The 14,611-nt window shown below is 44.2% G+C and overlaps 1 long non-coding RNA gene across 1 annotated transcript; it reads right to left on the bottom strand.

Annotated features, from left to right (window-relative positions):
* Positions 1-7,864: 7,864 nt before the first annotated feature.
* LOC123480475 (uncharacterized) lies at positions 7,865-14,182 on the bottom strand. Its single transcript, XR_006656505.2, has 2 exons — positions 13,600-14,182; positions 7,865-9,467 (listed from the first exon to the last, which is right to left on the bottom strand). It is a non-coding gene; the product is annotated as an uncharacterized lncRNA (long non-coding RNA).
* Positions 14,183-14,611: the final 429 nt, after the last annotated feature.

A 14,611-nucleotide genomic window follows, 5' to 3' on the forward strand; every position in this document is an offset into this window, starting at 1 on the left:
AACGAGGTTTTTAAACTTGTTCCTGACTTTTGGTTCAGGAAATCTGCGTAAAGCCATGTTAAAAAACAAAACAAAACAAAACAGCTGTTTTATTTTTTATTAAGCAAAGCCAGAAATGGGCGTCAGGGCCTGCTGGAGGGCCAGTGGATGTGGTGGGGGTGGGGGTGTGGTTGACAGGGAGGAGTGGAAGGATGGCAAAGAAGGGAGAGAAGAAAACATGGGAGTGAAAAATACAAAGAAACATTTAAAAGAATCATTTTTAGGGGTAAGAAAATTTAGCTACAGGTGTCAAATATACAATTTCCTGAGACTTTATAAAGTCTTGCAATTGCTTCCCTCTAGCAAAACATTATCTCCTGTGTTATCAGGTCAGTTATGTCCTATTCTGTAAACCCAGTTACCCAGGCCCAGTGAGGACAGTGCATTGTTGTACAAACACTTCTTTGTGCTAACTCCACGACGGAGAATCCTGTAATAAATCTTGTATTAGCTTGTTAGGAGTGTCATAAGAAAATACTACAGACGGGAAGGTTTAAACAATAGGTGTTTATTTTCTCGTGGTTCTGGAGGCTGGAAGTCCAAGATCCAAGTGTGGGCAGGTCCGGTTTGCTTAGAGGCCTCTCTCCTTGCCTGCGGGTGGGTAGCTTCTCACTGTGACCTGATGTCTCCGTGTGTCCAAATTTCTTCTTCTTCTCCTTTTTTTTTTTTTTTTTTGAGAGGTTTTATGAGTTTATTTGAACCAGACTGACAATATATGCCAGGGAACAAAACGCCAAATGCTCCCCTCCTCTTCTTAGAAAGACACCCGTCAGGCTGGATTGGGGCCCACCCTAATGGCCTCATTTTAACTGAATCACCTCTTTAGCAACTGATCTCCAAATACCATTACATTCTGAAGTAACTCGGATGTCTGAGGTAATTCATACGTTGAGGTTAGAACTTCAACATGTGAATTTCAGGAGGTTATAATTCAGCATATAACAAATGTTTAGGAACTGTTTATCCAATCCACATGAATAGGACCCCAATCGCATACCCGGATATTAATGGGGCTCCCTCATCGGCGCTGAGAGGTTTTATCACCTACACAAACTGCCATGCTTTGGGCTGAGAGCTCATCGGGGGAATGCAATTTTTATAAAAAACCTCATGTTGGTTTAAAGAATTCTGAAAGTTTCATCTCTCTTTCAAATTGTCTTTTTGTTTCGTTTTTATAGGAATTTATTTTCATAGGTGGGGCATCCTCAAAGGGTTTGAGTATTAGCAGAAGCTACTGATGACATGGAGACAGGTGCAGTGGATGAGTGTGGCAGAAAGTGGTGGCAAGGAGAGGTCATGGGTCAAGGTAGATAGGGCAGGTGAGTGTCAAACGGTCCCCATCTAAAACATGTATTGTGCTGTCTGACACTTCTTCATTCTTTACCAAATCTATCTATATTTGTTGGCATCTGAAACAGGCAGGGCAGCCTTGGCTGGTGTGGCTTAGTGCACTGAGCGCCAGCCTGTGAACCAAAAGGTTGCTGGTTTGATTCCCAGTCAGGGCACATGCCTGGGTTGTGGGCCAGGTCCATAGATGGGGGCATGCAAGAGGCAACTGATCTATGTATCTCTCACACAACGATGTTTCTCTCTCTGTCTTTCTTCCTCCCTCCCCCTCTCTCTAAAAGTAACTACATAAAATCTTAAAACGGCCTGGGCGACCACAGGTACACACATGAGTGATGTTATCAAGTCTCTGCCCATATGATTTACAGTTCAGCCGTGCCAGCTATTAACGATGATTCAAATAGGCGTGGTCCCTGCCTTATAGGCAGAGAGGATCTTGAAGGGATCATGATCCTCACTTCCCTTGGACCTGGAATAATGGTTTCATTCAGTCTCCAGAAAAAGACTTAAAAGGTTGCTATGTCAGATTTTTTTGAGTTGAAGTAGAATTCCTTCTGTTTCCCTTTCACAGATTCAAATGAATCAGAAATACGAATATGAATTATCCCTTTAATGACCTGGGCAGTGAAAAGTAAACAAGAAAAAGATTATCTATGCATTTCTTGCCCCTGCCCCATCAGATTATAAACCATTTGAGGATAAGACCTGAGGTGTGTACTCTGCAGCCCAAGTGTTCTTTGCGTGAAGTGGTTACTCATTATGTATTCACTGATATGACCTGAATCTCCAAGAGGAAAGATACTTAAACCAAAACCAACACGGTACTCAAAAATGTCATCACTCTCAGACTGCAGAGTGAGAAGAGGCGTGATTACCCCAGGAAAGAAACCCGAGTGTTGGGAAAGTGGGCGCTCTTCTTACTTCTGGGCACCAACTCATTGCTCTTTAATAATGAGGTGGAGATGAGTTGCTTGGGGGGAGTTGTACCTGTCTCCACCACCATTCCCATGTGTGGACTTGAACAGCATATGACTTTGGTATAATTGCTCTGTGGTCTGCTCTCCATAAGTAGTAGCTGATTGGTGGGTAACCCAGGGCTGCCTCTGCTACTGTCAGGCTCAGAAATTAAATTAATTCAATTCCATCAGTATTTATTGTGTAATTTAAGACAAGAGCGCTCTCAAACAGCTTAGACTATAAGTAGAAAAGAACCCAGGAATCAGGACAGGTGATTTAGAAGAAGATCAGCCTTTGGATATTCAAGGTGTCTCACTAGGACCTAGGCACAGGACCCCCAAACAAAGAATAAGTAGACCCTAGATGGAAAAACATAGGTCTAAAAAAGTGGAATACTCATCATTCCATACTGTAGATTTGATGATCAGTGTAATCCAAACATGGACTTATGTTCCCCTGGCCAGTGCTAGTTTTAGGTATAAGCATGTGACCCAGTACTGGTCAGTAAGAAATGAATCTATGAAAGAAGGTGGGAAGGGGAGGGGGGAGGCAGGGGTCCTGGAAAGGCTAATGCTGATAAAGTGTTCCTCAATTATTGTTATGTTTCAGATAATAGGCACCACTTGAATACTGTAAGGAGAAAAGGATTTAATTTAGGAAGTTAGGTGCTTAATCATGGATGGGCTAGAGGAGCAGGTCCCAGGCCACGCCTCCAGTGGTAACCAGTAGAATACTGCAGAAATGACCAATAGGGTGGCTGCTACCTGTGTCACAGTCAAGGTGCTCAGGGAATCACAACAAATATGGCTCCAAACTACGCCACTTACCTACATCCAGGGATCAGAAAACCACCTCCAGGGCCAGACTGTACCTGTGTGATCTGTTTGGGCAAAAATGGATGGCCCACTTCCGCGTTCTCTATACCCAGGAAACCACAGATGGGGCCCTTTTTTTGCACTTCTCACAGTGCTGCAAAGTCCAGGGCCTCCATGGCCATGTTTGTCAGAAAACAGCACACAGAATGGACCACAGCCTCCTTTCCGATCTCAGGAGGGCGCCTCTGACGTTTGCTGTTCCACATGGGAGGAGCTGTTAGTGTGACCCTCCTTCCCGGAGAGGTGGAGTGACACACCTGATCGGTAAGTTTGGAAAAAGAAACTCGACATGCAGGAGCCAGTTCCCAATGCTTCTCTTTCTTTTGGAAGTAAGTTGCCTACAGGGAGTATGTTTTCTGCTCCACAATCCCAGGGACAAGCTTTCCCTGCAGGGGAAGAATATGGTTTTCCTGAGTCTGTGACTGGCTGGGTAAATTCACTTGCACTTCAGTATTAGGAAGATCACTTGCCTAGAGTTACACTTACTAATATCAGATTTATCAAATAAGTGTAATGTTTTGACCTCAACATGTCAGCTTTTTCTTTTTCTTTTTTGTTTCTCTGTTGATTCAGGAATCTGGTGAGGAGACTAGGGCTGGAGAAATGGAATCAAACTCTTTGTGCTACAGGCTGATATCAAGCATGATGGCTTCTGTTTGAGTAACTGTCAGTAGTTTTCAAAGCATTTTACACCTATATCTCATGTGACCACAGCAACCTGTTGATAAAGGTAGGACAGGATTTGTTAGCTGAGGAGCTAAGCCTGCAACTATTAGTGCTTCCCATATTTTCCATATCATGATACAGATAGGAAAATGAAAAAATGTTCAGGTATACATACATACATACATATATGTACATATACATATTATACATATATCTATATCTGTATCTGTCTATATCTATATTGGTATCTATTTCACTCCGGAAAAGGGATGAGGCTTCTGGCACCAGAGCTGATGAGCCTAGAGATTCTGGATGCCCTGGCCTGGTTACTCCAAGCATTAAGGTCAGCACACCTGTAACCCATTCCTTGCCAAACAGTTGGGAAGTTTTACCTTAGACAAGTGTGCTAACTAGTTCAAGAGAAGTTTGAACCCAGATCCTCTGAGTCCAAGTTCACAGAATCTCAAATATAGTCAGAGATGGGAGAACATGTGTTACCACCCCACATCTTCACTGTAGCTTACTGGGTCAGAATGTTCTGGTCTGTGTCTATGGGACCAATCTCTACTCAGAGATGCAGTCCGCACCCTATCAAGTTTCTTCCTGTCTGAACCAGACAAGACTTTTCTAGCTACCTTTTGGAGAGGGAAGAGGTCTCTTGCTCTGGGTGGTCCCCTCCTGACCTGGTTTGGCACTCCACCTTGGGGAGGACGGTGCCTAGTGGATAAGCCAGGCACTTCCCTGGTTCTGAACACAGGCAAAGCCCTCTTCTCCAAGGTGATCTTGACAGAAGATGGCCCATTAATTTAAAGTATTGTTTGAAGGAGTAACCAGGAGAAACTTACCTTAAACATCTTAATTTAACTTAAAGCTTATACCAGTATGTTTGGGCACCATTTTTTAAAGAGTAGCGTCAGGACCTATTTTTGGAGCAGGCTTCTAATAATTAGTTCTGCTTTAATGCTCTTGTATTAACTACACCCACAATTCACTTAGTCTACACATAGTTATTGTGTTCCTACTATGTGCCAGGTATGTTCTAGGTGCTGGGTCTCCGCACCCATGGAGCTTACATTCTATTGGACTCTTCTGTAAGTTCCAGCTTAGGTTTCTTTAAAGTTGGGTGAGAACTTAAAGACACAAAGCATTCTGACTACAAAATTATCCTAAGGTATTTATGACTTTTTGTCTAGTCTTTTCCACATGTCCTTTCCACACCAATTCAATAGCATTCTTCTTGTGTGACTTGTCCTTATCAAGCCTCTCCAAAACATACAACATATGTTTTTACAGAAACAAGAACTCTTTTTTAAAAAATATTTTATGTATTTGTTTTTAGAGAGGGAGTAAGAGAGGGAAACATCTGGGTGCAAGAAATACATGATCAGTTTCCTCTCACCCCCCCCCCCAACTGGGGACCTGGTCAGCCTGCAACCCAGGCACGGGCCCTGACTGGGAATTGAACCAGCAACCTTTTGGTTCGCAGGCCGGCGCTCAATCCACTGAGTCACACCAGCAAGAGCAAGAGCTCTTTTTTTGCACTTACATTTCATTGGCTTTCACAATAACTAAGTTGCATGGTCAGAACTGCAAGTACAACAGGCAGAAATGGGTTTGGGAATGAATAGCACTGACCCCTGGTGAGCACTCAGCTGAGTTTGTGGGAACAGAAGTACCTGAGAACATCTCTACTAGTCTGAGTACCTGTCATGCTGTGGGCACCAATGGGTTTCCAGAGGAAATGGCGTTTGTTAACCAAGTGACTTGGTTAGGTGGAGGTCAGTCGTGAGAACTTCTGCCACACCGACTCACCTATCTTCTCCAGACCAATATGGATCGGACTTGGAGAGTGGCTTGTGCCACTCTTTATTTTAAAGAAGATTTCATTTATTTTTTTAGAGGGGAAAGGAGGGAGAAAGAGAGGGAGAGAAACATCAGTGTGCAAGGAGAACATTGGTTGGTTGCCTCTCACATGACCCCAACGAGGGACCTGGACCACAACCCAGGCCTGACCGGGAATTGAACTGGCAACCCCTTGATTCGCAGGCTGATGCTCAACCCACTGAGCCACATCAAGCAGGGCTGCCACTCTTTTATTAAAGGTTTCAAGTACTGTACTTACTCCAAAGCCTTTCAAAGGTGGGAAAACAAGGACTTGTACCTTTGTTGCTAAGTTTTGAAAAATAAAATTCACAAAGAGGAAAATATGCCTCTGTGTCGTCTTTTGGGTGATATGTGAACTTTTTAGTTTTCCTCCATACTCCTCTTTTTTGTACCTCCCACTCAGGGGTCTCAAAGCCTTCCTCATACATACCCCTTTTTCCTTCAGGATGAGCAGCCCCAGCTCACCCTGCCTCATGGCTTACAAAACCTGTGCCTCAGGCCGCAGCTGAGGATCAGTGCATTTCCCCTTTGCTGGGGCTTCCTTGGGCTCTGCAGGGGGGAGAGGTAAACTCTGGTAGGTGAATGGGGGGAAGGAGGAGGACCAGGACCAGCCTCTTTCCATCTGAGGGCAAATACAAATTACCACCCTAAAAATGTAGATTTCTTCAGAAAACAACACGGTCTGGTGTTCTTTATTTTTCATTAAAAAATGCATATTTGTCTTATTAGTATGACTTGGCCCTGATTTCCTGGCCTGGATTTTGTGATGAAGAATACTCCCCCTTCCATTAACTAAAAATGTTCCTTCCAGAACCATTCAGGAAAAATGATACTCTGTTCAAATAGCAGATCTCTGATGTCCAAATTTCTCCCCATAGTAGAGGTGGGCTTTCGGCTCATTCTCTATGATGAAACACCCACTTAATGGCAGAGCCAACTGCCCTCCTGTTTGTGCAGGGATAGGAGGAGAATATGTGCCATATATCCTGACAACAGCGCATGCAGTAATAGTGATAAGAAGCCAGCGAGAAAGATTGCCCAGTGTCCCACAGTGCTCCTAAAGTAACAGTGAGATGATAGAGAGTACTTAATCCAGACTGCTTATGTTACACATATGGCAACCGAGGCACTTGGGTGAAATGACTTGCAGAAGACCGAGCTAGCCCGAGGCAAAGCTGGGGTCAGCAGTCTCTGAGATTTAGTCATCTGTTGAATTTACTATGGTCATCTGCTGTTCTCAAAGTGTGGTCCATAGACCCCTGAGGATCCCTGTGACACTGCCAGCGTGTGCATGAAGTTAAAGCCATTTTAACAATAACATTATGATCCCCCGCACCCCCCCCCACCGGCTTTTTCACTGTGTCGATATTTGCACTGAAGGAGCAAAAGCAACGGTGGGTGAAACTCCCAGCATCTGCGCAGGCAGGAATCAAGGTGGGCACCAAGCTGCTTTAGTTGTCATTGCCACACATTTGCAGTAAAAAAAAAAAAAAAAATGCTGATTTCATTTAAGACTGCCTTTGATGAAATAGTGACAATGATTCATCTTTCCAAATACTGACACTTTTCAAAATATTCTGTGTAACAAAATGGGAGGTACGCATAAAGTACCTTTACTGCATTCCAACCTACGATGGTTACCTCTCGGAGAAGTAGTTCGTGATAGAGCCATGAGTGGGGAACTAGTCATTTTTTTCATGGAACTTGTTTTTTTTTGCTTGAAGGGCTAAATGACAAAGAATGCTTTTTCAGATTGGCTACTTGACAGACATTTTCTCAAAATGAACAAAGGGAGCCTGTCACTTCAAGGAAAACAACTGATAGTATTTGTTGCCAATGATACAATTTGAGCTTCTATGTGAAAATTAGAATTTTTGAGAACTTGAATCTAATATTGAGGAGCTTGAGAGCTTGCCAGTACTCAAGGACTTTTCTAATGAGATCGACGGTGGCATTAATGAATGTCATGTTTTTAATACTGTATAATGCAATGTGTCGAAGTTTTGGGATGTTTGCATAACTTCATAAACCAATACTTTCCAATGACCAATGCATGGCATTACAAAATCATATGAGTAAAAGATCTATTCACAGTGCACAATAAGGCAATGGATTTTAATGTGACAGAATACAAAAATTCATTGATATGCTTTCAGATCCCACATTGCAACTGGCCTTTAAGAAGCTGGTTACATTTTAGTGCAGTATCTAAAAGAATATCTATATTACTTAAAAAGACTATTAATACCTTTTGTTTTTCTGGCCACATATCTGTGTAAAGCTGTATTGGCTTCATATACTTTAGCCAAAACAACATATTGCAACATATATACTGCAGATAGGAGAATCCACTTACTTTCTATTAATCCAGACATTTTTTTTGAAATTGTAAAAAAATTCTTTTTAAATAAAAAGAAGGTCACTCTTCATGAATTTAACTTTGTTTTGGAAGATATGTTTTTAATACAATATGTTATTGATGTTAATATGTAATGGCTTTATTATTGTTATTTTAAAATTATTTAATAAACATTTTAGGTTTTCTACTGATAGACATAAAGTACATCCATTTTCAGAGCGTAAAGTGGTCCTGACACGGGAGAGTTTGAGCAAGCGCCGCTACATCACACCACTCTCCCTCCAGACAGTGAGCTGGAGGGAGCTTCTTCTTTCCCCTTTTCTCAAGTAACGCAAATAAGCCAATGCTGCTACTGTTTTATTTTTAAATCCAACCTGCCCTGTTTCTCCAAAACTGTTAAGAAAACTGCAAAAGAACCGCAGATTCCTGAAATCAAAGGACCCAAAACAAAGAGAAAAGGCAAAAGATATGAATAATAACATCCCCAAAGCCTTGCAGGGCTGATCAAGGACCACCTACCCTTCTGGTGGCCTGGTAGGAGTCACCTATTTCTTTTTGCTTTATTGGCTTGACTGCACACCATCCATCCACTCCCACCCACTATGTCTCAACCCAGATCCTGGGGCACTACTGTTTTCTGGGGCCTCAAAACATAAATGGCCCGATGAAAGCTTTGGGCTAGTCCCTATCCCCAGACCCCTGGTCCCCGAGCCCTCTCTGGGATTCCAGGGCAGAGAAGGGTACTTTCCGTCTGTGCCCCCACCAGCCCCTTGCTCTTAGGTTTAGGGCTGAGATGAAAGGGGAAGGCCCCTGTTTCTGGATTGAAAAGGAAATGTAAATCTCTCCCAGGCCACGTGCCAGAAGCTGCCAGGAGACCATTTCCCTGTTAGTAAACAGGGCCTCTGGGGCCATCCTTCTCTTCTTTAATAACCTATGGGGCACCTATTGATTACACATGCTGGTCCCTCATAAATTAGGACAGGGATGCCTGCTGGTTGCTCTGGAGCTGTGTGGATGGTGAAATTGGCTCACTAATACTTCATGCTCCTGGAGCAGAGAGCATCGTGCCACATAAACATGAAGAATATTTATCATCAGGCGCTGAGAATGCACAGGAAACAACTGGCGGCTGCAGAGGCTTCTGGGCATGCTGCAGACTTTAATTAGGCAGTTTCTCGCAGTTGGTTTGGCGACTACAGAAACGCTGATCACAGGCTTCCTGCTGCAGCGCGCTCTGCCTCTGCTTTCAAATGGGAGGGAACTCCAACTCCGGCGGGTAAGGTAGGCGATGGGCTTGCTCCCATCTCTACCTCCTCTCCAGAATGTTCATCTTTTGTGCTCTGTTAGAAAGAGCACTGAGTTAGGAATCAAAAGACACTTTGTAAACTCCAGCTTTAACCACTTAGAACCTCCATGATCTTGGGCAAATCCCTTAATCTCAGCATCTTATCCAGAAAGTAGAGAAAGTAATAATACATAGTTGGTGGTGAGTTTGAGGAAAATAAGGCCTGCCTGGTGCTCTGTAAGCTCTTAGGAAACATTTGCTGAAACTGAATTCAAATCAAAGGACATGGTGACAGGTATAGATCTGCAACTATTTCTTTCTCTCCCCTCCAAATTCTGGCATCAGCAGATTCCCACCATTACCCCAGCCAAGACCTTGCGCTGTAAGTAAGCAGTGAGGCCATGGGACGCATAGCTGGATACATTAGAAATGTTTCTCTCATCCCTCTGTCTTCCTGCGCCCCTCCTGACTTGGCTTCGGAATTTAAGATTCACTTCACAGGGAATGTCTCTTAAGTGGAGAGTAAACACAGGAAAATATGCCAACATAGCTTACCATTTTACTAAAAGAGCTTGGCACCCACATGCCCATCCTTGTCAAGACTTTCAGAATTTCTTCAACTTTAAGCAGGCCCTGGGCCATCGAGTCACTTACGCTTTCCCAAAATAAGTGGTACTGTCCCCACAGTTCCACCACAGTGCCTTTTGCCATCGCTGATTAAAATGGACCAGAAAGACAGTGTGTATGGCTATATTTTCCTACCTCCTATCCAGGTCCTGGAAATGGTATCTGATACTCTGGGATGCAGTATGTAGTGGGTTGAGTAGCAGTGCCTCCCCCTACCCTCCACCCCCCACCAAACCTGTGAATGTGACCTAACTTGAAAAAGGGATCTATATAGATGTCATTAAATGGAGGCTCTTGAGATGAGCTCATCCTGGCTTCGACTGTCGGGCCCCAAATCCAATGCAAAGCATTAATGTGAGGAAAGAGGAGACAATTCAGACACAGAAGAGAAGTCCACGTGAAGACAGAAGCAGAGAGATGCAGCCACAAGCCAAGGGACTCCTGGGCCACTGGAAGCTTAAGAGATAGGAAAGATTATCCACCAGAGCCTTTGGAGGGAGTGTGGCCCTGGGGACACTTTGATTTCAGATTCTGGCCTCCAGAACTGTGAGAGAATACATTTCTGTTGTTTTAAAGCCACCCAGTTTGTGGTAATTTGTTACCAAAGCTCTAGGAAACTAATACAAGTATGCTCCCGGAGGATGGACCCCAGCTCAGGTTCGTCTTCCACAACAGCCAACTCTTGGGGAATCCAAACAGCCACACGGGCTGTGGCCAAGGATCCACACTGGAGAAAGCATCGTGGGGTGCTTTCGGCATCTATCGGTGGGCAAGGCACAGGGGAAGAGCCTGAATTTTGGAACTAGACGGTTGGTTTGAACTCAGCTCCACTACAGGCTCTGTGGCTTCAGACAAACTACTTGCCCTCTCTGTGCTTCAAGTTTCCTCATTTATAAAACAAGGATAATAATGTCTGTCTAACAAGTAGGGACAGATCCAGGATCGGAGGCTTGCATAATTTTAGAGACCCTTTTAAAGGAAAAGAACGCAAAGTTTAAAATCTAAAATTAGGAATGGTGTCTTGAAAGGGCCTTTTGCAAATGAGGGTCCCTGAGGCTTAAACTAAGGCTACCTCTGTTCACAGAGTGTTCTGAGGATTATGGATAAAAACAGGAAGCCCTGGGCAGTGCCTGGTTCCTGGTGGGTAAAGTTGTCTGGATGAAGAATCCAAAATTTAGGCATCTACGGAAAGGTACACAGACGTGTTTGCAACACAGAGAAAAATGTCTGGTAGGACACATTCCATGACAGGTTGGTAGTTGCCTTGACATCCATTTTCCTTTTTTTTTTTCTGTAACAGAAAACTGACTTTTTTTGGGAGAATAGCCATGTGCTCAGCTAAAGCCCAGCTTCCCAAGCATCTCTTGCAACGAGGTGTGGCCAGGAGACTAAGTTCTGGCCAGGGGAGTATTAAGCAAAGAGGTGTAAGAGGCTTCTCTAAAATCTTCTTATGGGAGAGTGTTAGGAGTTAAACCGAGTCTCCCCAAAATTCATATGTTGAAGCCCTAATCTCAGATGCTGTCTCAGAGTATGACCTTATTTGGAATAGGGTCCTCACAGATGCAATTAGTTAAGGTGAGGCCATTAGGGTGGGCCATAATACAATATGAATGGTGTCCTTATAAAAAGGGAAAATTAGAATACACACAGGGTAGGGTGGGGGAGAGTCAAGTGAAGATCAAGGCAGAGGATGTAGTGATGCTGCTACAAGCTAAGGAGTAGCAAAGACTGCCACGAACTACCAGGAGAAAGGAGAGGGACGTGGAACGGATCTGTCCTCACTGTCCTCAGAAGGAACCAACCTGCCGACACCTGGGTTTCAGTCTTTTATCTTCCAGAACGATGAGACACCAAATACATTTCTGTGGTGTAAGTCACTCAGTTTGTGGTACTTGGTTACAGCTGTACTAGTGAACTCATACAGAGAGATGCTCTTCTTCACCACTCTTCCCTCCTGCTACCCACAGTGCAGGTAAGAGGGCTGATTCTCTTAGCCATTTTGGTCCTTGAGGATGAGGGACCCTAAAACCTTCCTGGAGCTGCCACACTAGCTTTGGACTGCCTACCTTTGGACTTGTTTTCCTGAAAAATAAGTAAACCTGTAGCTTTTGTTGTTCTTATTGTTTTGTTTGTTTTTTGAAATACACACCTGAACATAATCTTAACTGAGAGACACAGAAACTGGATAAATTAGTTACTTTTCGCGGGGAGGACTAGGATTGGAATATCAGTGGCAGGGAAATTTTAGCTTTATCTGTAATGTTTCAATTCTGATATAGAGAATGTATTTATGTATTCTTTTATAACTAAATAAATTACAAGACAAAATTTAGTTATAAATTTTATAACTAAATAAATTACTAAATTCTTTTATAATAAATAAATTACAAGACAAAAAAAGAGATGAGAACCTGTAGATTAAAAAAGACCTAAGAAATATGTTAACCAATTGCAATGTATGAACCTTATCTGGATCTTGATTTAAACAAAAACATTAAAAAAGATTTAGAGACAATCAGGGAAATATTAATATTGATTGGTTATTTGATATCATGGAATTATTGTTAATTTTTTTGTATGCTAATAATATTGTAGTTATTTATTTAAAGTGCTCTTATCTTCTAGACTCTAAAGCATGGTTTTTTAACCTCAGCACTGTTGTATTTTGGGCCAAACAATTCTTTGTTGTCAGGTGCAACTCTTGGGCATGGTAGGACGTTTAGCAGCACCCCTGGATTGTAGCCACTAGATGCCAGTAACACCCTCCCACACAAGACAATAATGTCTCTAGGTCTGGCCAAATGTCCCCTGGGGGGATGGAGGAGAATCGCCCTGGGTTGAGGATCACTGTTCTAAAATTTAGAGAAATTTAGTGGAATATTTATAGGCAAAATGATTTAATGTTTGAGTTTTGTTTCAAAATAATCCAGGTGATGGAAGTGGATTAAAGTATCCAATAATGAAAAGTTAAAATACATTTAACATTTTTTGCAAAAGTCTTCTTGGACTTCTCTTTCTATCAACATGGTAGGCTCATTCTGAGATATTTTCTCACTACAAAATCTGAATATCCTAGACAAAATGCAGTGAACATTTATCTTCTTTGCCCCAAGAATGTGTCTCCTGTGTCCTATATCACCATTAAGGTCCAAGGCTCTGGATTCCAGATCTCACTGGGCAAGGCAGGCCCTCTCTCCCACATTACTAAGGGCAGCTCCACCCTGGCATCCTTAGCCAGGGGCTCCTCTTGGACCTACTTCAGTTGCCTGGAGACCTAACTCCTAAGGCATGGCTCCCAAGTTGGCCTCCTCCCCCAGTTCCTAAGCTCCAGCCCAGACAGGGTGTGTGTTTAAAGCCAGCTGCATTAGGGCCTTGCCTTGTCCATCCCTCAGAGAGTCCAGCCCATTAGCTTTCTGCCGTTTGCAGAAGTCTTATGCCCTGGCAGAGCACCAGGCCAGCCCCACTCCCTTTAAACGCGCACCACACTTGTACCCACATTCTCCACCACCTGCCTCACTTGGCCACCTACTAAGGATACTCTAGCCCCCCATGGTGCTCACCTGGGTGTCTCTGCTGAGACCGACCTTCAGGCCTACCTGATCCTCCCAAGGCACCCTCAGGCTGTGGGCTGTGAGGGATCACCCAAGTCCACCAGGGGTCAGTCGGGGCGCAGGTCGAAGGAGGGGCCTGTGAGCTGGAGGCAACTCAGAGTTGAAAGTTCTCTGTTGAGGGGCCTAGGCGGGGCTACACGCTCCGCACTCAACACGAGATCCGAGGGCCAGTCAACTCTGTTCCCCAGGTGTCAAGGGAGCCTGAGGACTGCAGGCCGAGCTGCCCCCATCAGTGCCGGAGGTGGGTGGAAGCAGCTCCGGCACCGAGTCCACCAGGGGAGCAGACAGGCTTCGGACAGAGCCGCAGAGCAGTGTGGGGTAAGAAGGGCCTGGCTATTTTTACACGGCCACTGTTCCAACCGCACCACGGTTTTCAGAGGTGGGTGGTGTCTATCTGGTGGAAGGATCTCTGAGGCGAGAGGGCGACAGGGGGCCCAGGCACCACCACTTCCTCTACCTTTCTGAGTGTACCTCATCAAGCCACCGGTCCTGGGTCTGCCCCTTAAAGAAGTACAATGAGGTGAAATCTGGCCACGTGCTTGCTTGGGAGGCAGTGGTGGATGCTGGCGAGTTTGCATTGCTTAGAGAGCTGTGGATGGATTTAGGTGAGGAGCCGTTTCCCTCCCCCTCATAGGAACTGAACAATGTGTGGGTTTACAACTGTGCTTAGGTTAGAGAGCCCCGGGTTCAAATCTCGGGTCCTCCATTTATTAGCTGTGGGAAACGTGGTCAGCATCTCTGTGCCTCAGCTTTCCCATAGGTGAAAGGAGGGTAATCCGTCCTACTTCACTACTTCATAAGGTGGTTGTGTATTAGATGAGATGGAATACACACAGCGCAGGAAAGAGTAACAGGACCTCTCTCAGTCGTTCTCAAACTCCTGTTATTAATGAACCTCCGTTCACATCAGCTGGGTGGGGGATTGTTCTCAGTTTACACAAGAGGCTCTTCCTTTCCACCC

Source organism: Desmodus rotundus, chromosome 7 (genome assembly GCF_022682495.2).
Source record: "Desmodus rotundus isolate HL8 chromosome 7, HLdesRot8A.1, whole genome shotgun sequence".
In the NCBI taxonomy this organism is placed as follows: Eukaryota; Metazoa; Chordata; class Mammalia; order Chiroptera; family Phyllostomidae; genus Desmodus; species Desmodus rotundus.